Source organism: Leucoraja erinacea, chromosome 34 (assembly GCF_028641065.1).
Source record: "Leucoraja erinacea ecotype New England chromosome 34, Leri_hhj_1, whole genome shotgun sequence".
Classification (NCBI taxonomy): domain Eukaryota; kingdom Metazoa; phylum Chordata; class Chondrichthyes; order Rajiformes; family Rajidae; genus Leucoraja; species Leucoraja erinaceus.
This window is the reverse complement of record NC_073410.1, coordinates 5,326,592-5,350,883: the sequence shown is the minus strand read 5'-3', so window position 1 is coordinate 5,350,883 and position 24,292 is coordinate 5,326,592. Positions and strand designations below refer to the sequence as shown.

The 24,292-nt window shown below is 44.5% G+C and overlaps 1 protein-coding gene across 1 annotated transcript in view; it reads right to left on the bottom strand.

Annotated features, from left to right (window-relative positions):
• LOC129712930 (ras-GEF domain-containing family member 1A-like) overlaps positions 1-24,071 on the bottom strand; it is a 177,581-nt gene extending 153,510 nt beyond the window's left edge. The window contains exon 1 of the mRNA XM_055661713.1: positions 23,724-24,071. The gene's annotated coding sequence lies outside the window, so the exon portion shown is untranslated. The remainder of the gene's footprint in view (positions 1-23,723) is intronic.
• Positions 24,072-24,292: the final 221 nt, after the last annotated feature.

Here is a 24,292-nt window from a genome sequence, read left to right as displayed (position 1 = left end):
GCCCCAGACCAACCGAGAACTTTGTCAAACCGAACTTCAATGTCGTAGAAGTGCAGTCAGAACCTTGAGCCGGGGACAGTGGTCAAACAGCATTCCAGTGGACCAGAGCAGCAGCCAGTGACACTGGACTGGTCCAGGTGTGTATATAACCCTCCCCATAACAGTGGCAGATTGACTTGCGCTACAAAAACGCAGTCTGCCTAAGTATCGGTTATGCTTACCCAGCGAGCAAGTTATTTTTGTTGAATGAAATGCCAGTCTATTGAAGCCATTAATACCTTTTAATAATGGAAATTTCAGTTCAAGTGCTTAGCTTGACTTTCTCTTTACACTTGGAAGGGAGATTAATGATCTCATTCTCACTGTCGTAAATGGAGATTTGTGGTAACTATCTTTTTAGATAAACTGGATTAACTGCATCATTCATTGCTGGAATCTGGTTTGTATGCCTCATGTCTGCAAGCTGGCTGGGGAACCAAGAGATGCTGCCTGACCCGCTGAGTTACTCCAGCACTTTGTGTCTATCTTTGGTATAAACCAGCATCTGCACTTCTTGAGATAGACACAAAGTGCTGTTGTAACTCAGCGGGTCAGGCAGCATCTCTAGAGAAAAAGGATAAGTAATGTTTTGGGTCAAGACCCTTCTTCAGACTGGGTGACTCTGCTGGCTGATGCAGTCTGACCCATTGGGCAGGATTGTAATTGGAGGCATTGTTGGGAAGGAAGCACTAACTTGCTTTTTGTTTGGATATCAGCCAGATCGGTGGAGTACAAATGACCACTTGCTAATAAGCACGGGTGAAACTAGCCGCTTGCTGGACTGAGAATCTCCTGACCTCTGCAAATGGCCCTCCACGTCACCGCTTCCCATAACATGTCCATAACTGGTAAAATTTGGTGAAGATCTTTGCCTCTCCAACCCTTTCAAGCAATGTGTTCTGCACTCCACCCACTCTCCCCACAGGATCTCCATAACCTGTACATTCAATCTGTGCCTCAGGATGTTGATTTCTCTGTTAAGGGATGTGGGTTCTTCCTCCTTAGTATCTTGGGATCCCCCATAATTTTAATTGATGATTAAATCTCCTCGGCCTCTTTCTCTTCCATGGAAACCAATCTTAGCTTCATCCTGAAGAAGGGTTCCGATCCAAAATGCCACCTGTGGATTCTCACCACAGATGCTGCCTGACCCTTTGAGTTCCTCCAGCACTTTGTAATTTGCTCACGATTCTGGCATCTGCAGTTCCTTGTGTCTCCATTTTCTGATCTTTTGTCGTGACTACAATTGTCCAGTCCAGGCAACATGCTCATAAATCTCCTTTCAACCTTCCCAGTGCAATCCCGTCTTTCTTATAATGCGTTGACCAGAATTGCATGCAGTAGCAAACTGTGAAACATACAGTGCGACTCTTGTTACATAGCCCCCTGAGGCATACAGAAACATAGAAACATAGAAAATAGGTGCAGGAGTAGGCCATTCGGCCCTTCAAGCCTGCACCACCATTCAATATGATCATGGCTGATCATCCAACTTAGTATCCTGTACCTGCCTTCTCTCCATACCCCCTGATACCTTTAAGCCACAAGGGCCACATCTAACTCCCTCTTAAATATAGCCAATGAAATGTGGCCTCAACTACCTTCTGTGGCAGAGAATTCCAGAGATTCACCACTCTGTGTGAAAAATGTTTTTCTCATCTCGGTCCTAAAAGACTTCCCCCTTATCCTTAAACTGTGACCCCTTGTTCTGGACTTCCCCAACATAGGTAACAATCTTCCTACATCTAGCCTGTCCAACCCCTTAAGAATTTTGTAAGTTTCTATAAGATCCCCCCTCAATCTTCTAAATTCTAGCGAGTACAAGCCGAGTCTATCCAGTCTTTCTTCATATGAAAGTCCTGACATCCCAGGAATCAGTCTGGTGAACCTTCTCTGTACTCCCTCTATGGCAAGAATGTCTTTCCTCAGATTAAGAATATATGCTATGCTATAATAAAAACATACCACATGCTTTTTTAGCCACCTTATTGACCTGCCCCTTTATATTTAAGGATCTGTGGGCATAATCTTCAATGTTCCTTCATTCATCCACACCACTCGGTGTCCTACATTTTCGAAGAGGTTTCTTGGTTTGATGCATTAACATATATTTCTCTGGATTAAATTACATTTGATATTTTACTGCTGAGAATTTTTTGCAGTGGAAAGGTTTGTGTTCCTGCGATAAAAGATACAGTCTACTCCCATTTGCGAGATCTCAGAACAGGACCTTATGCTTAGAGATTGTGGCATTATTGGGCCCGGGACCTTCCAACAAGAACCAGAAGCGGACACACCAGGGTCAAAAAGATCAAAAGAATAATGATGCATCCCACCTCCATCGCCTCTCGACCAGTTCCTGCTTCTCTTCACATTTGTCTTGAAAATCTATATAATTGTTAGTGAGTTGCCCAAAAGGTTAACAAAACACAAAGTGCTGAAGGAACTCAGCATCTGTGGAGGGAATGGACGTGACATTTTGGGTCAGAACCCTTCTTCAGACCCTTGTCCAACGAGTCTGAAGAAGGATTCTGACCTGCAACCTCATCTGTCCATTCCTTCCACAGATGCTGCCTGGCCCAGCGAGTTCATAGGTGATAGAAGCAGAATTAGACCATTCAGCCCATCAAGTCTACTCTGCCATTCAATCATGGCTGATCTATCTCTCCCTCCTAACCCCATTCTCTTGCCTTCTCCCCATAACCCCTAACACCCGTACAAATCAAGAATCTGTCTATCTCAGCCTTAAAAATATCCTTTGACTTGGCCTCCACAGCCTTCTGTGGCAATGAATTCCACAGATTTACCGCCCTCTGAGTAAAGAATATCCTCCTCATCTCGGGTAGACAAAAATGCTGGAGAAACTTTTACATCCTCCTCATCTCCTTTCTAAAGGAATGTCTTTTAATTCTGAGGCTGTGACCTCTGGTCCTAGACTCTCCCACTAGTGGAAACATCCTCTCCACATCCACTCTATCCAGGCCTTTCACTATTTGGTAAGTTTCAGTAAGGTCCCCCTCATCCTTCTAAACTCCAGTGTTTCACCAGCACTTTGTGTTTTGTTGAAGATTCCAGCATCTGCAGTTCCTTATGTTGCTGCAAAATTCTTAAGGGGTTGGACAGGCTAGATGCAGGAAGATTGTTCCCGATGTTGGGGAAGTCCAGGACAAGGGGTCACAGCTTAAGGATACGGGGGAAATCCTTTAAAACCGAGATGAGAAGAACTTTTTTCACACAGAGAGTGGTGAATCTCTGGAACTCTCTGCCACAGAGGGTAGTTGAGGCCAGTTCATTGGCTATATTTAAGAGGGAGTTAGATGTGGCCCTTGTGGCTAAGGGGATCAGGGGGTATGGAGAGAAGGCAGGTACGGGATACTGAGTTGGATGATCAGCCATGATCATATTGAATGGCGGTGCAGGCTCGAAGGGCCGAATGGCCTACTCCTGCACCTAATTTCTATGTTTCTATATGTTTCTATGCCTGCAAAGGTAATTAGCAGCCAGATAACTAACCCAAGTCTACATTCACAGTGGTGCGGAAATGTTTAGCAAAATCTATGGTTCTGCTCAAACTAGGTTTATGAACATAAAAAGCACAAAACCCATCGATGTGTCAACTGCCGGGGTATGATGAATGCCTGTTAAAAGCTCTACAGAATTGGGCCAAGCACATGCTTACTTCCCTGTAAAAGCCTATTCATCTTTCGGTGAGAGTTCCTGCCACGGATTTCCCTCCACAGTTCACTCGTATCATTATGATACTCTTGGAACTGACATCACTTACAAATGCCGGCCTTTGAATAAGGATTTCGCCTCATGAATATTTAACTCTGCCACCCCTTGCTTTACTTTTTTTTGATATATTATATTTTATTAACCGAGAAGAAACATCGCAAGGAGGAGGGAATGGTTCCCTTGTTTCCTGCTCAGCCTCTCTCCCAGGGATGCTGTGGAGGAGGGGAGAAAGAACAACAGACAGGGTCCTGTCTTCTGTTTAGACCAGTATTACATAGGATAGGTGGCACAGAGACTGCCGTCTCACCCAGCTGAGTGTTTCAATCAGAAATCTCCATAACTTAACCCTTCCTTTCTTCACTGCAATTCCCCACCGTCGAAGGGATCTATCGCAGTCGCTGCCCTAAAAATGCTGCCAACATCATCAAAGACCCACACCATCCTGGCCACACACTCATCTCCCTGTTGCCATCGGGAAGAAGGTACAGGAGCTTGAAATCTGAAACATCCAGGTTCAGGAACAGTTTCTTCCCCACAGCCATCAGGCTATTAAACACAACATCAAACAAACTCTGAACAATAACAGCCAACTGCACTTTATCTGTTTATTTATTGTGTATATATATATGATCTATGGTATATAGACACACTGAACTTGTATCTCCTGTTCTGTATTATGTTTACACATTCTGCTGTGCTGCAGCAAGCAAGTATTTCATTGTCTGGGACACATGACAATAAAACTCTCTTGACCCTTGACTTGACCAATATGTGTTGGGATCTTTCACTTCCGGTTTGGTGTCTCATCCACAAAAATGAAATGATGAAATGATTCAATTTATTGTCATTGTCAGTGTACAGTACAGAGACAACGAAATGCATTTTTAGCATCTCCCTTGAAAGGGAGACACAGGGCGTCGCGGTGTGCCCGCGCCTGCCGCCGTAAACCAACACACCTTGACAACGCAACGCTCCATCAGTACTGCAGGACAGCATCAACTTGGCTTTCAGAGTGAGCCTCGAACCTGGAACGCTGTGACGCTGAGATCTGCTTATGAATGATGTACCTGAGTCTCACCATGATCGCGCGCATGGCAATAAGCTTGACTTGACACTAGCCTCAGGTTATCTGAATAAATCTTCCAATTTAAATAAAACAGCTTAGATGCAATACAGATTGAGGAAATAAAATGTTGATGATATATTTCACTTGATCATGATTTTCCCTCAGGGTGTGAGCGCTGAGACCCCTATTCTCAGGCTAAATTCAGACTCGATCACCCTTCAACCTCATGCTTCACAGTTCAAATCGAACTCCATTTTCATAAATCACACTCGGATCTGATCCACATTTACCCAATGATATTCTCCATTCATTCCCCCACACAGTAGGTTCAACTTATGGCTGCCAATTAAACTTGCGTGTCTTTTCTGTGTGTGCTCTGTTTTCCTCCCACACTCCCAAGATGTACAGGTTTGTAGGTTATTTGGCTTCGGTAAAATTGTAAATTGTCCCTAGTATGTGTTAGTGTGCGGGGATCGCTGACTGGCATGGACTTGGTTGGCCAAAGGGCCTATTTCCACGCTGTATCTCTAAACTAAGCTAAAAAATGAAACTAATCCTTGAATATAGCAAAATAAATAGATGATGGTGTTAGAAAATGCGACACTGACCTTCATTAGTTGAAGGTAGACAAAAATGCTGGAGAACTCAATGGGTGAGGCAGCATCTATGGAGCAAAGGAATAGGTGATGTTTTGGGTCGAGACCTTAGCTTCATTAATTGAGGCATTGAACACAGAAGTAGGGAGGCTATGTTCTAGCTCTGCACCTCAGTTGGAGTACTGCGTGCAGTTCTGGCTGAACGCTATAGGAAGTGCTGGCCCTGCAGAGAATGTACAGGTGGTTTGCCAGGAGGTTGCCTGGGAAGATGCAGTTCAGTTATGAGGAGAGGCTGGAGAAGCTAGGTTGGTTCACCCTAGAGCAGAGGAGGTTCATTTGGGGACATGATTGTGATATATAGAATTATGAGGGGTTGATAGATTACAGGAAAAGCCCCTCCCATATTAGAGACAGATAAAACTAGAGGACACATATATAGGTTAAGGAGTATAAGATGCAGAGGGGATTTGAGGAGGACCTTCTTCACCCACAGTGAGGTCCTTCCTCCACATTTCACTCTTCAATAATGAACCTTGTCCCTTTTACACAAACTATTCTCACAGCCAGATGGAATTACATTTCAGCATCTTTTATCTGAAGGACCGTGCCTGTCTTGGGACGTAGAAATCAATGGCCTGTTAGTAATATCTTCCTTCTCCCTCCCCATTCCCCAAACTCAGCCATGCCTGACACAATGTTCCAAAGCTTCAAGCTTGGGTTCTTTACATTTCTGTGCTTACTGCAACCTTGTGGATTAAACTGCACCTACTTCACACACACGAGAATCTAAAATAAATAAAGTGAATGGAATAGGTGCAGGTGGAGCTGTTTGATTTGCACAAGCATCCCAGGCAGGCATTGAGGTATTTGTCACGATATGGTGTGGGTGGTTAATTTTCTCAACCAAGGAATGCTGTGTAGAGGTAGTAACATTATCCCAGCCAGACGGGGTCACGTACTTCAAGGAACCAATTGGTTCATGTTGTTATTTGAGTCCGTGTGAAATGAACGGACTAAATCAGAATCAGAATCAGAATCACACTCCATTCGCCAAGTATGTTTTGCAACATACGAGGAATTTCATTGGCCAGGTCAGTCATACAATAAAAAGCAACAGATCACCCCAAAACACATTTTAACATGAACATCCACCACAGTGACTCCTACACATTCCTTATTGTGATGGAAGGCAAAATAAAGTTCAAGTCTCTTCTTTCTGTTCTTCCTCGGTCATGGGCCTCGAGCCCCCGTTGACGGGATGATCTTGACTCTCGTAGCCGGCGGCGTGGGTGATCAGCACCGGCATCGGGGGGATGTCAGCTCCCCCACGCCGGGAGATCGAACCTCGCGTCGGGGCTGGTCGAACCTTCCGCGACATTGGAGCTCCCGACTCGGCCTCTCCCGAGACTGCGAGCCCTTGATGTTGAAGCTAACGCAAATATTGCAGGTCCTTTTTTATGCCCCAGGGCACAGAAATGGCATCAGAGAACGAGTGAAGGTTTCAGGCAGCACCATATATTATTGGAAATTGTATAAATGGGACTGAATATTGTGATCGACCAAGACTGGGCACTGTGAGGGGCAAAGGAGGAGATAAGATAAAGGGTTTAAGCTTTACAGGGGATCTGTGGAGGAATTTCTTTTTGTCCAGGGGACACTACCTGAGTGGATGGAATGGGCAGGCATTCTCACACCAGCAATTGAATTGCCAAGGTATAGAAGGCTATAGACCAAATGATGATACATAGGTTCATTACAGGGAGTTACTTGATTGTGAGCATGGATATGGTGGGCTGAAGGACTTGTTTCTGCTCTACATGAGTTATCTCCTATCTACAGCAACTTGCATTGATACAGCTAAATATCTCAGGGCACATCACAGGAGATAAATCAGACACATGCAGATCGTAAAGACTGCTGCAGAATAGTTGGGTTGAATTCACTGATTTTAGGCCGTTAACTTTGCATGGGTCGTATGCCAAACCAAAAGGGAAAACGGACGTGAGTGAGCAAACGTTTGATTAAAGAGGTGGGTTTTAAGGAAGATCTCAACTGAAGGAAGGGAGTAGTGAGAGCACGGATTCCAGGGATGAATTTGCAAGTTTCAGCTACACAGCTGATTGTCTGACGGTTAATAATGAGGCAGAGATCGGTGTGGCAGTGGGTGGAATATGAAAGAATGTTTGTGGAATGGAAATGTAGAGCTGGAGAAAGCTGGCCACTGGGGATGATCTATGGCATGAAGTAACTTTAAGATGAGATATGTCTGTGTACAGTTTGTTCTTGCCTGAGGGAGGATGTATTTTCCTTACAAGATGTGTAACGACAGTTATCAAAATTGATTTCTTGGTTTGAGAGACATGAACTTTGTGGAGAAGAGATATTTTTGTCCTGTGTGATCTGCAATGTCGGGGAAGCTCACAAGGCCCTTGAAGACTTCCCACTTCTCCAATCGCCCACCCTCCATTCAATCAGTTCATGTACCTGAGGTTCTCTTTCCTGCCCAATCCTATATCCCCTGATTACCTCAGTGCCCAAAGATCCGGTGATTGCAACACTCCTTAAACCACCCCCTCACCTTTCTTCCGTTCGAGGGCCTGAAATATCGGGCCACCGTAGAAGCGAGGTTGAATTGTGGAGACCCCAATAGCCCCAATAGTCCCCGACCACGGGTGAACAGAAGCAGAGGACTGAACGTTGTTGCCTCCCCTCACAGAGGGAAACGTTGATTCCACTGTGGGGGGATGTTTTTTATGTTTAATGTTAAATTCTCAAGTGTTGTGTTTATCTTATTTGTGTGCTGCCTGGCAACTCCAATTGCACTGCACCAATTGGTGTATGAGACAATAAATGTCCTTTGACCTGTGTAATCATTTGCTCTTGGCATGTAGGTGAAAGAAAGAGTGTTACCAGTAAATATCTCATCAACGAGAAAACTCATTTTTTCAAAATGTCTCCAGATGTCTTGCGAACAATAAAGTATTTTCAATTCCACGGACTATTGTTATGTAGACAAACCCAGAGAACATTTTGCACACACAACCACCCACACGACATGCGTGAATAGTTACTAGCAGGTGGGTTTTGAATTTACCAGCAGAAATAAAAATGAAGCAGAGATACAACATGGGCTTTTGACATCATTATTACATTACAGTGTAAAACAAGACAAGGTTTTGGTCTGTGTGACTAGTTTAGTTTAGAGATACAGTGTGGAGACAGAGCCTTCGGGTCTGCACCAACCAGCGATCCCCGTACACTTACACTATCCGACACACATTGGCACAATTTACAATGATACCAAGGTAACCTATAAACCTATACATCTTTGGAGTGTGGGAGGAAACCAGAGATCCCGGAGAAAACGCACGCAGGTCACAGGGAGAACGTACAAACTCCATACAGACAAGCACCCGTGGTCAGGATCGAACCTGGATCTCTGGTGCTGTAACATAGCAATTCTTCAGCTGCGACTATTAGAAGGGAAATCACAATTAAGCACTGTTTATTCTTCTTTGAGTAGTACTCTCCCAGTTAACCGCCAGAGGATGGCTTGCTTTTACTTTTTACTGGAATCGGCAGAGTGACTGAGTGCAATACTCTTTTAAAAATAAGCAGTAAAATGCTGGCCTGGATTATGCTTTGATGTCTCTGGAGTGGGTCTTGAACCCAAGACCTCCTGAGTCAGAGGCAGGGGAGTTCTGTCAGCTAAACCAAGCAGAAACACAGATTTAGGTCATCGGAGACTGTTCAGTGAGAAGGCGATGCTCCAGCAGTTTATGATCGTCATATAAACAGCACAGATTGCCTGCTAAATCCCCACTGTAACCTACATGGGTCACTCAAGTGGAAGTTGTAGAATCATGAAATAACACAGGACAAATGCTACTGTTCAGTCCATGTGGTCAAAGTTAGTTTTTATTCCCCCCACTGGATTATATCTGACTGAAATGTCATCCATGTGTAGGATTAGCAGATCTGAAATTACAAGAGAAAGTACTGAAAATATGAATGCAAAGCTGTCCACTGAAATTCTGTTTATCTTTCTGTGCAGATACAGCCTGACCGACTGAGAAACTCAAGTTGTGTAGACTTGGTGTGGGGCCATTATTGATAATATTGGCACAGACCCAGTGGCCCCCACCTTGCCAAGGGTTCTCAGCGTTAACTGACACATTGCCTTGGATGTTGGTAGGTAACATAGAAACATGGAAAATAGCTGCAGGTATTCGGCCCTTCGAGCCAGCACCGCCATTCAATATGATCATGGCTGATCATCTAAAATCAGTATCCCGTTCCTGCTTTTTCCCCATATCCCTTGATTCTGTTAGCCCTAAGAGCTAAATATAACTCTCTCTTGAAAACACCCAGTAAATTGGCATCCACTGCCTTCTGAGGCAGAGAATTCCACCGATTCACAACTCTCTGGGTGAAATATTTTTCCTCATCTCAGTCCTAAATGGCCCACCCCTTATTCTTAAACTGTGACTGCTGGTTCTGGACTGCCCCAACATGGGGAACATTTTTCCTGCATCTAGCCTGTCCAATCCCTTAAGAATTGTATACGTTTCTATAAGATAACCTCTCATCCTTCTAAATTCCAGTGAATGCAAGCCTTCGACCCATTCTTACATCAGTTGTCGGTTCCGCCATCCTGGGAATTAACCTGGTGAACCTATGCTGCACTCCGTCAATAGCAAGAATGCCCTTCCTCAAATTAGGGGACCAAAACTGCACACAATACTCCAGGTGTGGTCTCACCAGGGCCCTGTACATCTGCAGTAGGACCTCCTTGCTCCTAAACTCAAATCCTCAATGTACATTGGTATAGTTGAAAAAAATGTGTTCTGTGGAATATCACAGTGACTTAAACAAGACCTAAAGTAGTGCTGAGGCTCATGGGGAGAGTTTATATTGACAAACACAAACTTATTCCGGGGATCTTTGAAAATTCGTTGAAAAGAGGGGGAAGAACTGGTTAATCATTGTCTTAGAATGGGAAAACCTTTTAACAGGCATTATAATGCTGATAAAATCAGAGTAAGTCGGAAACCATTGTGCATTCGACACTGATTCTCTCAAGGCAAATCATACTTGACAAATTTAAGTGACCTTTTTTTTAATACGTGATTGAGTGTTTTTGTAAATGGAAATAAGAAGATTTCAGAGGGCATTTGACATGGTTGCTCCCTGGAAAGCATGCTACATTAATTGAGACACACGGTACTAAATATGTTCAGAGAGCCTGGCTGATGCCAGGGAACAATGTTTTGGAGTAATGAGCTCTGGTGGGACCAGAGATGTTGACAGTTTTGTACCTTTGGGCTCAGTGGATCGTGCAATTTTGAAAATATAAACATCTCAAATGTATAAATTCTAAAATCTTATTGCAGACAAGCTGTAGATCAGCTATCCTGTGTTCAGTGTGTTCTGTTGGGAATTTTGCACTGACTGGTTGCAATTTAACTGCATGCTTTCAGAAGATCATGAACAGACCTGATTTCCTAACTCCACTTTTGCAGGCTAACTAATTACAGCTTGGACCTACAGTCCTGGCCAATGAGTGAGGCAACTACATGAAGGCCTGAAGGACATTAACTATTAAATCTTGGGTTGAGAGAAAATGAAAGCATTTTGAACCAATACATCGCTCATGTAAATGCTGGAAAACCATCCTCAGAGAAACAAGGTGGCAAACTAGCTGTCTGGCAGATTCAGCTCAAAGAGCTTCTAGTGAGACCAATGCTAACTGGTTACAGCAAATGTTTGTATGTTAACCCCCTTGTCGACAATTTGAAGATCGCCAGTGTAACTCCTTCAGTAACCATGCATGGTTCTGAAGTGTGAATATTGCCCGGCTGGAAATCTTGAACTAATGATCCAGAGAAAGAACGTTCAAATTTCAAAACAGCAGCTTGGGATTTGAATTGAGTAAATTAAATAAATCTGGTATCACTGGTTAAAGTCATTGAGTTGTGGAGAGACACAGCATAGAGGCAGGTCCATTGGCCCACTGAATCAACCACAGTTGGCACTAAAACTGCCTTAGAACCCTTTTCACTGTACCATTTCACAAAAGCTTTTCACTGTACCTCGGTGCACGTGACAATAAACAAAACTGAACGGAACTATTTTTGATTGCCCCCATATTATCATTAGTTCTCTACAGATTTGATACTTCCTCGTAAATTAGGAAAAATGTATGAGATCAACTAACCAGCTGTGTCTTTTGAATGTGGGAGGAAACTGGAGCACCCAGAGTAAACCAGTAAAGTCACAGGATCGAACACGGGGTGTCCAGGGCGTTGAGGTAGTGGCTCTATTAGTTGCATCATTGTGACCACCCTTGAAGCAATCCACCAAGTCAGTCCGTTGCACCAAACTTTAACACGGGAAGCTGGGGAAGTGGGCCTGGTAACGGCAGATGGAATTCAACTCGGCCAAGTGTGAGCTGTTGCATTTTGGTAAATAAATGGTTGGGCTCTGGAGAATGTTGTAGAGCAGAGAGACACTGGGGGTGCAAATATAGACGGCTCTGAATTTGGCAACATGAGGAGACAGGGTGGTGAAGAGGTGGTTTGGCACACTTGCCTTCATCCTCCAGGGTGCTTAGCGTGGGAGTCGCAATGTTATTTTGCAACTGTACGAGTTGTTGGTGAGACCAGACTGTGAGGAATGTACACAATTATGGTCACCCAGCATGTATGTGAGACAGCTGGGCTTGAGTTATAAGATGAGGCTGGATAAGTTGGGATTTATTTTCCCTGGAACATAGGAAGTTGAGGATTGATTTTGCGGAGGAATATAAAATCACGTGGGGTATGGATAAGGTGGATGGTCACGGTCTTTTTCTCATGGTAGGGAAGTCTTAAACAAAAGGGCATAGATTTAAGGGGAGGGGAAAAGATTTAAAAGGAACCAGAGGGGATTTATTTTTATACACAGAAGGAGATGAATATATGGAACAAGCTGTTAAAGGATCATACAGAGGAAGGTACATTTGCAATGTTTAAAATTAAGTTGGACATGTATATGTCCATGGATATAAAAGGCTCAGAGATATGAGCAGGTCGATGGGACTGGATCAAATAGACAACTTGGTCAACATGGATGAGTGGGGCCGATGGGTCTGTTTCAAGCTGTGTAACTATGATACAATAACCAGCTCTTGTTCCAGTACCCCGGGAATGCCTTCAACACAGACTGCAGCAGTACTTTAAACTGGCTCATCGTCCCCTTCTCAATGTCAATTACAAATGGACATCAAACACTCTACTTGATGTGGAGGACCAATCGCATGAGTGAGGAGAACAAAGGCACAGTGCAATGCAGTCCCAACCCAAATGCTACTTGTCCGTTTCTCTATTAAGATGCTGCCTGGCCTGCTGAGTTGCCCCCAGCACTTTCATTTTCCGTTGACACATTGCAGTCTCCAGCCACAGAGCAACTGTGATGAAATGAACATATCAGGAACAATGAGCTGTAGGTAAAATCCTGTCAATGTCTGAGATCTGAACATTATGGAGGAGCATAACAAGAGTCGATACCCTCGCATCCATTTTGCATTCAAGGCTAGAGATGAGTTTCTATCCTGGGATTCTTCTTTTAATTTCAGCAAGTATGAGCAGCATTTCAGTAAAGGAATCAGTTTTGATAAACCTAATACCCAGTAGTTTTTGGCATTGTTCTTGATCAGTGTGCATCTTAACAACACCCGCTGTTCAAGATCACTATGACTGTCTGCCTTACAACATCATCCATCCTGTTTTGAATTCTCTTTCACGTATAGCGATTTATGGAAGGCCAACTATTAATTGGGAATGTGAGACTAAAATATTTTTCTTAAGCAAGGACGCCAAAGGATATGACATCACAGATGAACTACAGTCATGTTGAATGGTGCAATGAACCTGAACACAAGGTCACGAGATAATAGGAGAAGAGATAGCCCACTTGGTCTGAAAACCTGCCTCACCATTCAACATATTTATGGCTGATCACCCCAGGCCCCAGCTTCTCTGTACCAAATCCCCACTGCTGTTGATCATCTGATCTTACAAAACATCACCTACCTCAACTTTCAATACTTCCAATGAGCTCGCCTCCACAACTCTGAGAGAATTCCAGAGATTTGCCACTCTCTGTGAGGAGTCGCTTCTATGGGGCTGAATGTTCCTGTTTATCCTGTTCCTATGTCTCCAGACTTTCTTGCAGTCTGACCCGAAACGTCACGCATCCTGTTTCTCCAGTAGATGCTGCCTGACCCACTGAGTTACTCCAGCACTTTTTTGTCTTGCTTCAGTGTATATCAGTATCAGCAGTTCCTCTCTACGCCAATATCATGATCAATATTCCTGACAGCCGCCATCTGATGATAGTGCCAGAGAGACACAAAATGTTGGGAGTAACTCAGCGGGACAGGCAGCATCTCTGGAGATACTGCCAGCATGTTGTGTCCATCTTCGATTTAAACCAGCATCTGCAGTTCTTTCCTACACATGATGAAAGTGCCGATTTGGGGTCGCGATGGTTGCTGATATTTTGTTATTGCCTCTCACGAGGTTAACACTAAAAACAACAGCTCACTATTCACAATCTATCTGGGCAGTGGGTAAAAGTGGTGATGGGTCTGTAAGGAACATTTATATAAATGCTGCTCTTGAATGGGAATGGAGTGGGGCCGATAAGAAATATTGGAATAACTAACCTCACACTTCCTCACATCCTCCCCCTGCTGCTCAGTCTTGGATGGCGAAGGCACCTGTGCCCATTTTACCACAGGTCTCTCAATGGAAATCACGCACCTGCAGAATGCATTCATCCAACACTGTCTCTCTCCTGAGTCATCCTTTGTTCTGCGGCACTAGCAGCCCGGGTTGCCTGTGGTGATCGGATAATAACGGTACATTTTTCTCTAATGCCACCCGTCATGAGATTACATGGTAAATGATTCCTACGTTTTGTTGTGGATTCCAGTGTGCTCTTAAATGATGTTATTTATTCCCGTTCGATCACTGCATGAGTGTAATGTCTGTGAAACTTCAAGGCAAGGCCAATCTGGAATTGCCCACAGGTCACCTTTATCAAGGCTCAGGCTCCAGGACTGGTGGGTATGAGACACTCTCTATTGTGCATTTCAAAATCTCCCACAAGTGCCTTACAGCTAGTAAATTACATTAGGACTGTACTCACCAAAGGAATCACAAGATCTTAGAAAGAGCAATGAGATAATCAGCGTTGTCTCACCAGGGAACCAGCTTTCATCCTGAATTCATACACGGCGGATGCAAATCTTTCCCCATGGGGAAACTGCATGGGGTTTCCCCCACATCTCACCACCAAGCTAGTTAGTAAACTGGCACCTGTCAATTATCCTCAGCCTGTGTTGATGGGAAAAGAATCAAAGGCAAGTTGGTGGGCAGGCATGAAGGAAGGGGTGAATGGAGAATAAGAAGGGGAAAAGAAGCAATGCGATTGTTCCTATAGGAACTAGTGTTCACCTGATGGGCCAAATGGCCTTCTTCTGTTTCATTACAAGTGTAAAATGAAACTAGATTATTTGTTTTAGTGGTATTGGTTGTTGGATTGATATTGGCCCAGGGCAGTGTGGAGATCAATTTCTGAAGAAGAATAATGTCAGCCCAGATATATTAATATCTCATCTGAAAGGCCATCTGGGGTGCCTCAGTGACATAATGGACAGCCTAGTTTATAAGCCTAAACCATTGGAGGGGTTTTGAAACTATCATGTTTTGGGGTCCCAGCAGTGATTATCTGTTCCCCTAGTTCACCTACTCTGACCTAATCCGGCCACCGGTCCTAACCTAGTCACGAGCTTCCACTTCTCCCTACCCCTGATCACCACTCCACACCCTGGCCCCATTCCCCGTTCAACTGAATGGACATGTGCAATGAGACCTAGAGATGGATACTGTTGATTTCACTGTACATCAGCAGATGTGGAACTTGGATGAAGACCCATGATACCATCCTAGTCCTCTCACCTAAAGGTTAGTGACAATAGATGGCCGGTCCCTGACCGAGTATACGAAGATTTGTCGGTAATCCGTAAGGAATAGTTTGAAGCAGTAACATCCCATCAATAGTCACTGTAAATCAGTCACTATCCATAATTCCTCCCTCCAATAACTGAATCCCTCATTTATAGGAACAATGAGTGCCTTTCCCCAGCTGCTATGAAGTGTACAGACCAGTTAAAGAGATTCAAGATTCAAGAGAGATTATTGTCATGTGTCCCTGATAGGACAATGAAATTCTTGCTTTGCTTCAGTACAACAGAACATAGTAGGCATGTCTACAGAACAGGTCAGTGTGTCCATATACCATTATATACGCATATAAACACATGAATAAATAAACTGATAAAGTGCAAATAAACAGATAAAGGGCTATTAATGTTCAGAGTTTTGCCCGAGCCAAGTATAATAGCCTGATGGCTGTGGGGAAGTAGCTATTCCTGAACCTGGTCGTTGCAGTCTTCAGGCTCCTGTACCTTCTACCTGAAGGTAGCGGGGAGATGAGTGTGTAGCCAGGATGGTGTGGGTCCTTGATGATACTGCCAGCCTTTTTGAGCACACAAGCTACAATGAAAGAAGCCAGGCAGGTGCATGCCAGTTGATAATCGTTCTACGTAATACAAAACATTTCTTTACTCTGAGAGTGACAAATTTAGTTTGGAGATTTAATTTAGATACAGGCCCTTTGGCCCAATGACTTCATGGTGACAAATGATCTCTGCACACTTACACTATCCTGCACACACCAGGGACAATTTACAATTTTACCAAAGCCAATTAACCTACAAACATGTACATCTTGGGGTGTGGGAGGAAACCTGAGTACATGGAAAAATCCCACGCAGGTCACGGGGAGAGCGTACAAACTCCGTACAGACAGTACCCATAGTCAGGATTGATTCTGGGTCTGTGGCACTATAAGGCAGCAGCTCTACCGCTGCACCCCATGCTACCCATACTTAGGAAAATCTAATAAATGAAGGAGGCAAGGGCAAACACATACGGTTAGATTAAATCACCGCAGTTATTATTATTCCAGTCCAGAACAGTTGGGATATTATCTTGCTTATTTAACAATCCTCTGGGTAAAGATAAATGATCCTCTTTAGATACACATTCTTGGTCCTGCAAGCCACACACATTAAGTGCTTGCTGTACTGTGCAATTGCTTTTAAATATCTGTTATTTTATGCTCTACTATAGGAGCGTGTGAACATAACACAATTGGAGCAGTGACTGGCCATTCAGCCCCTCGAGTCTGCTGTGCTATTTATAGCTGATTTTTATCCTGACTTCAATTCCACTTAAAGCTGGAGTAACTCAGCAGGTCAGATAGCATCTCTGGAGAAATGGAACAGGTGACGTTTCGGGTCGCGACCCTTCTTCAGACCAAGGGACTCGGCACGAAACATCACCTATTCCTTTCCTCCAGAGATACTGCCTGACCCGTTGAGTTACTCCAGCTTTTTGTGTCTATCGTCGGTTTAAATCATCATCTGCAGTTCCTTCCTACACATTCAATTCCACTTAGTTGTGTAAATGCTACAACCCTCGAATTCCCCAGAGTAGAAACATCCACCTCTCTCAGCCTTGTAGAAATTGAATGATTCAATTTCCACAGTGCTCGGAAGGGGCTTTACGGGATAGATGATTTGAGAACAAGGAGAATGCCAATTATTCATTGCCATTGAGAATGAAAACCCATAACCCTGAAATGATAGAAACATAGAAAATAGGTGCAGGAGTAGGCCATTCGGCCCTTCGATCCTGCACCGCCATTCAATATGATCATGGCTGATCATCCAACTCAGTATCCTGTATCTGCTTTCTCTCCATACCCCCTGATCCTTTTAGCCACAAGGGCCACATCTAACTCCCTCTTAAATATAGCCAATGAACTGGCCTCAACTACATTCTGTGGCAGAGAATTCCAGAGATTCACCACTCTCTGTGTAAAAAATGTTTTCCTCATCTCGGTCCTAAATGATTTCCCCCTTATCATTAAACTGTGACCCCTTGTTCTGGACTTCGCCAACATCGGGAACAATCTTCCTGCATCTAGCCTGTCCAACCCCTTAAGAATTTTGTACGTTTCTATAAGATCCCCCCTCAATCTTCTAAATTCTAGCGAGTACAAGCCGAGTCTATCCAGTCTTTCTTCATATGAAAGAATATCTCCTTAATAATGGAATCTCCCACTCGGGATAACATTCCATGCCTCTTCTCTCCTAATCAGACACCCTTTTGTCTTCTTTTCATCTTTGGCCTTTTATTCACCCATCTGCCAATCCAAATCCTCCTCACCTGTATCCACCTATCACTTGCCCAACTACAGTCAGTCTGGCGAAGGGTCCCTGTGCATGTCCTCTAGCGATGCTGCCTGACCCACTGAGTTGTTCCCAACATTTGTGTTGGTTTTTGTAAACTAGTCTCTCCAGTAACATGGAACTCCATCCTCAGAGCATCTACTTCATGAGCCCTTCAGAATCTTTCAGATGTTAATAAGATCATCACTCATTCGTCTGAACTCCAATCTACAGCCCATTCCACTCAATTATTCCTCATATAACAAGCCCTTTACTCCTGAGGCTGTGGCCTCTGGTCCTAGACTCTCGCACGAGGGTAATAATAATAATAATAATAAATTTTATTTATGGGCGCCTTTCAAGAGTCTCAAGGATACCTTACAAAAATTTAGCAAGTAGAGGAAAAACATGTAAGGGGAATTAAATAAATAGTAGAGACATGACTAGTACACAAAGTAAATACAGAATTCAATACAAAACACAGTATGAGGCAATTAATGCACAGATGAAAAGGGACGGCACGTGGGGCTAAGGATAGGCAGAGGTGAAGAGATGGGTCTTGAGGCGGGACTAGAAGATGGTGAGGGACACGGAATTGCGGAGCAGTTGGGGGAGGGAGTTCCAGAGCCTGGGAGCTGCCCTGGAGAAGGCTCTGTCCCCAAAACTGCGGAGGTTGGACTTGTGGATGGAGAGGAGACCGGCTGATGTGGATCTGAGGGACCGTGAGGGTTGGTAGGGGGAGAGGAGGTCAGTGAGATATAGGGGGGCCAGATGGTGGAGGGATTTGTAGGTGAGGATCAGGATTTTGTAGGTGATCCGGTGGGAGATGCTGTGAGGTTGTTTATGCAGGAGGGAGAATTGAGAATGTCAAACATTTCTTATCCTCCATGAGAATGAAAACCCATAACTCTGATCCATAATCCCTTTAAACATTCTTGCCATCAGGTTCAGAACCTAAGTTTCTCTATTACTTCATCACAGTTCATTGCCCACTTCATTCACTGTGAATGAAGAACAATGATCAGCCATGCAGAAGCTTCAGTGGGACCTCTGCACATTTACGCCTCGCTGCACTTGTAACATCTCCCAGCTTTCAATTTCAACTTTTAATTGCCTCTCTTGGAACCTAGCACGATCGTCAATTCTCTCTGAGGTTCTGGGGATTTTACATTAATGATGATTCCATGAGGGATAATGGCAGACAAATCCTGGAGATTCGCGTAACTGGCTTTGGGAATTTCACCATCTTATTTGTGATTTCTTTATGAAAGTCCAAGGGGCTTGTCGATCAGATTCATCCCCCATTTCCCACCCTGCAAATTTTGCTTCAGGTTAAACTATATCACAAATGAAACGAGTACCATAAATGGAACTAATCTTCCTCTCCTGCTGATAGCACTGATAACGCCAGCTCCACTGGGAATTCCCTCCTAACTCTCTGATTCCATCTCATCCTCCATTGCTTCTTAAAACCTATGTTTTTGATCAAGCCTTAGTCACATCAAAATATTTGTTCGTGTTTGCCTCTGGGACACAGTGAAACACTCAAACACAAAAGCTCGTCCAAGCACAATGAGAGGGGGAGAGGGGGAGGAAAGAGGAAGAGAGGGGAGAGGGAGAGGGGGAGAGAGGGAGAGGGAGAGGGAGAGAGGGAGAGGGAGAGGGGGAGGGAGAGGGAGAGGGAGAGGGAAAGGGAGGAAGAGAGGGAGGAGGGGGAGGGAGGGGGGGGGAGGGGGAGGGAGGGAAGGAAGGAGGGAGAGAGGGGGGGAGAGGGAGAGAGAGAGAGAGAGAGAGAGAGAGAGAGAGAGAGAGAGAGAGAGAGAGAGAGAGAGAGAGAGAGAGAGAGAGAGAGAGAGAGAGAGAGAGAGAGAGAGAGAGAGAGAGAGAGAGAGAGAGAGAGAGACTACATGTGGTTATGAGAGGCGATGTGTCAATCAGATTGGATGTGAGATTGTGAACACAAATGTGTATCTGCGTGTGTACGGTCATCTGCATGTAATTGTACTCACGTGAGTTTCTGTGACAGCATGTGTCGAGCTGTGAGTGAATGCTGAGCAATTTCAGAACCCTTGCTCGACCAACTTCTGGCTGGTCAATAGGGAGACTCAAACCCACTAAGGACAATCAGTGGGTTCAATGATCAATAAATTGCACTTAAGCAGAATCTGAATCGGATCCTTATTGTGGATACTTTTCCACATCAGTATCAAGCAGAGACATTGCTGAACAATTCATCATCTTACAATGCATCTTTAACTTCAGAATCACATTGATTCTGGACATCAAGATCATTAAGGAAACATAAGCTATCTCTCGGTTACACATCTATCTGCACTGGCCAACTGGAATGGTCTAACTCAGCAGAGGTCGCGATCAAACCAAGTCCTTGTAATCAGTTCCAAAAGAAACTGTGATATTCCTACTGTACCTTACATCACAGGATATGCCAAAGTGTTCGCATTTGTAGTTGTCGCTGTAACATAGGAAATCCAGCAACCAATTTGTGCACAACAAGTGCTTACGGACAGCAATAGTTAAACTGTTTGTAAACATTGGGTGAGAGTTAGTTAGTGGCCAAGATACCGAGGTCCTTTAAATACACTTGATGGAGCAGACAAGATCTCAGCTTAATGTCTCATCCAAAAGGCAGCATCTCCAGCAGTGCTGTTCTACTTTGGGCAAAGCACTGGAGGCGCCAGCCCAGATCTCTGCACTCATCTCTTCCAACTCCAGAGCAAAAAAAGTTTTCCCAACTTGCCAGGCGAATTTATCGACGATATTCCTAGAAATTCCCAACTTCAAACTTATTTTGAGGGTTTCCTCATTTGCAGCAGGGTCGTTGACCAGGAGAAACCTTGGTCTGAGTAGAACCATGAGAATATTCTTATTGATTGCAAGGTAAATTATTCCAGATATCAAGATCTTGGAAATCATTAAGTTTCAACATAGAGTATGTAAACAGGCCCTTTGGCCCACCAAGTCCATGCCAACCGTTGATCATTGATTAATTCACACTAGTTCTATGTTGGCCTATTTGCAAATCCACTCCCTACACACCAGGGGCAATTTGCAGAGGCTGATTAACCTATAAATGTCTTTGTGATGTGGAAGGAAACCGGAGCACCTGGAGAAAACCCACGTGATCACAGGGAGAACATGCAAACTCCACACAAATAGCACCCAAGCTCAGGAACGAACCTGGGTCTCTGGCGTTTTGAGGCAGCAGTTCTACCAACTGTGCCACCCCAACTTCTCTTTCCTCGTCTTTATTCATCGACAGAGGCCAATTGGAATTGTCTAACAAAGGTCATGATCAAACCCAGTCCTTGTATCAGTGCTAAAAGGACTTACAGTCGTATTGTGTATTTCACCACAGAATGTTCCAAAGTATATCCCAAATATAAACTCATTATCGTGTCCATACCAAATAGCACAGTTGGCCCATGAAGGCCAGCAGCATAATCAAGGACGAGCCTCACCCCGGTCACTCCCTCTTCCCCCCTCTCCCATCAGGCGAGAGATATAAAAGTATGAAAACATATACCTCCAGATTTAGGGACCGTTTCTTCCCAGCTGTTGTCTGGCAACTGAATCATCTTATCAACAACTTGTGAGCGGTCCTGAGCTACTATCTACCTCATTGGAGATCTTCGGTCTACCTTTAATCGGACCTGACTGGACTTTATCTTGCACTGTACATTTTTCCCTTGATCATGTATCTGTACACTGTGGATGGCTCGATTGTAATCATGTATTGTCTTTCTGCTGACTGGTTAGCGCGCAACAAAAGCTTTTCACTGTACCTTGGTGCACGTGACAATAAACTAAACTAAACTGAGCTCATGCATCACACCTCAGCCACATACTGACACAGTAGTGGAAGTTGGCACCTAATGTTTCTGCCAAAGGGCTCAGCATGAAACTCTTGGCCAGCAGGTAAATAGGCAGTTAATACAGTAATCATTGCTGTCAGGATTTGTTCGATCATCGTCTGCAAACTAATACACTTAACATGGAATTCTCATAAACAAGTAAAGGTTAAACATAGAAACATAAAAATAGGTGCAGGAGTAGGCTATTCGGCCCTTCGAGCCTGTACCGCCATTCAATATGATCATGGCTGATCATCCAACTCAGTATCCTAAGTATTGATTGTTTACAATCCCACCTCGATGTCACAGGTTACGACCTGTGGCATTAATGATAGGGTTCTGGAAGGTGGAATCCAGCTCTGCAGTTGGCTATGACCAACCCTAACACAATGGGCAGAATGGCCTCGTTCTATATTGCAAACTTTCAATGATCAGAATCACAGAATCAAAGAGCAGTGTAATACGCTCTCTGGACCATCACATTCATGTTGATAACACACACATACATAGCTCTGCTTCCTCATCCCATTCCTGAACATTCATCCCCAAAACCAAGTGTGATGTCTCCCATGCAGCATAGAGAGAGGCACCACTCGTAGAGATGCTGTTTCTAAGATGAACCAATAACTAAGAATCCATCTGTGCTCTCAGATACATGTAAAGTAACAGGGTCGCAGTTAGGAGAATTCTCCTGGTGTTTTGTGGCCAACACCGACCAAGATGATCTGGTCCGTTATTCCCCAGTGTCCTGCTGGATATTCCTGCTTCAACCAACAACTGCAACTATTCAATGAATGGATAATTGAGTACAGTACGGGCAAATCAATGCTGCGATTCCTACCACAGAGGTACATCATGGGCTGTGAAACACTTTGGGAAGTCCTAGCAGGAAAGGCAAAAGGCGTTATAGGAATGCAAATCCTTCTTCTACAAAGGCTATGAAGGAGAAACCTACCTTCAGTGGTCTGGTGGACGGTTGTTGAGAGACTTTAGGAATTGGATAGTGAGAGCTGGAGGGTCACCAGGTATTGTGTGTGTGTGTGTGTGTGTGTGTGTGTGTGTGTGTGTGTGTGTGTGTGTGTGTGTGTGTGTGTGTGTGTGTGTGTGTGTGTGTGTGTGTGTGTGTGTGCATATGTGTGTGTGTGTGTGTGTGTGTGTATGTGTGTGTGTATGTGTGTATGTGTGTGTGTGTGTGTGTGTGTGTGTATGTGTGTGTGTGTGTGTGTACGTATGTGTATGTGTGTATATATATATTTCTGTGTGTGTGCGTGTATATACGTATGTGCGTTTGTGTGTATATATCTATATGTGTGTGTGTATGTGTGTGCATGTGTGCGTGTGTGTGTGTGTGTGCGTGTGTGTGTGTGTGTGTGTGTGTGTGTGTGTGTGTGTGTGTGTGTGTGTGTGTGTGTGTATGTGTGTGTGTGTGTGTGTGTGTGTGTGTGTGTGTGTGTGTGTGTGTGTGTGTGTGTGTGTGTGTGTGTGTGTGTGTGTGTGTGTGTGTGTGTGTGTGTGTGTGTGTGTGTGTGTGTGTGTGTGTGTGTGTGTGTGTGTGGGGGGGGGGGGGGCTGTCTGGATATCCAGACAGATGTTCTCATGATGTCTGAAGGGGAGAGTCAGGCAGATGTGTTCGAGTTAAGTGAGGGGCTAGATAGTCATGCAGATGTTCTCAGGACGTGTGACGGGGTTGGTCAGACAGATGTTCTTGAGGCGTGTGACGAGGGGATAGTCATTCTATAAAACTACTGAGTTCAAAACAAAGCATCTAAAAATGGAACCATAAGTAAAAAAGCCAAGGGAAGCGGGTGGGGTGTATATGGCCCCCAATCATTGCTGGACAGATCCCTGAAGTCAGATTCCACCCGACTGTAAGTGATTTGAAAGTCAGAGCCCTTCCCACTGAGTAGCCGCTACTTGCTTGCTACTTAGTGGGGAGTAGCAATGGAACGCATTTGCTCAGCTCTGACACAGACTACCTCCATCCCTCACGCTGTACTTTAACCTGACGAACGCGGTGCCCGAACTGTCCGCTCCCCTGACTTGAATGAATTCACAACTTAAGCTCATTTTACCTGCCCGAGGGTCCTTGGCTGCTGGGCATCGGTCACTGCTGCTGGCCGCTGAGAAATCCCCTTCAAGACCTGTGTAGGATCTTATTATGTCAGCTCGCCTGGAGCTGCCGACTCCGGCTTAGCTGTCGGCATCTCCTGCCAGTGATGGGAGCCGAGGTGGAGGGGGAGCAGGGGAGGATTGGGAGGGGATGGGGGGGTACGGGAGAGGCAGGTCGGTGGCTGCTCGCAGACTCTCTCTCTAACAAACGCCTCACCAGGGTGTGACACAGCCCGGGTTATACCATCTGAAGAAAGCTGCCTGCATGAAAATCCCAAAACCGAAGACCAGCCAAGCGAGATGAAGGAGCAAATTTAGCCGTTTAGTCCAATTGTTGAAAAGCTGAATCACTCTGCCAGCTTCCGTGGCGTTCAAAGCTGTGGCATGCAACTAAGCAGCAATCTGCTCTCGCAGCGAGAATTGGTAACTGCCCAGCAGCAGATATAACTAAACATTCAAAAAGCTATATATAGAGCATGTGTGAAGGAGGGAGCGACTCATTCAGAAACAATCGCAAGGTAATGATCAAAAC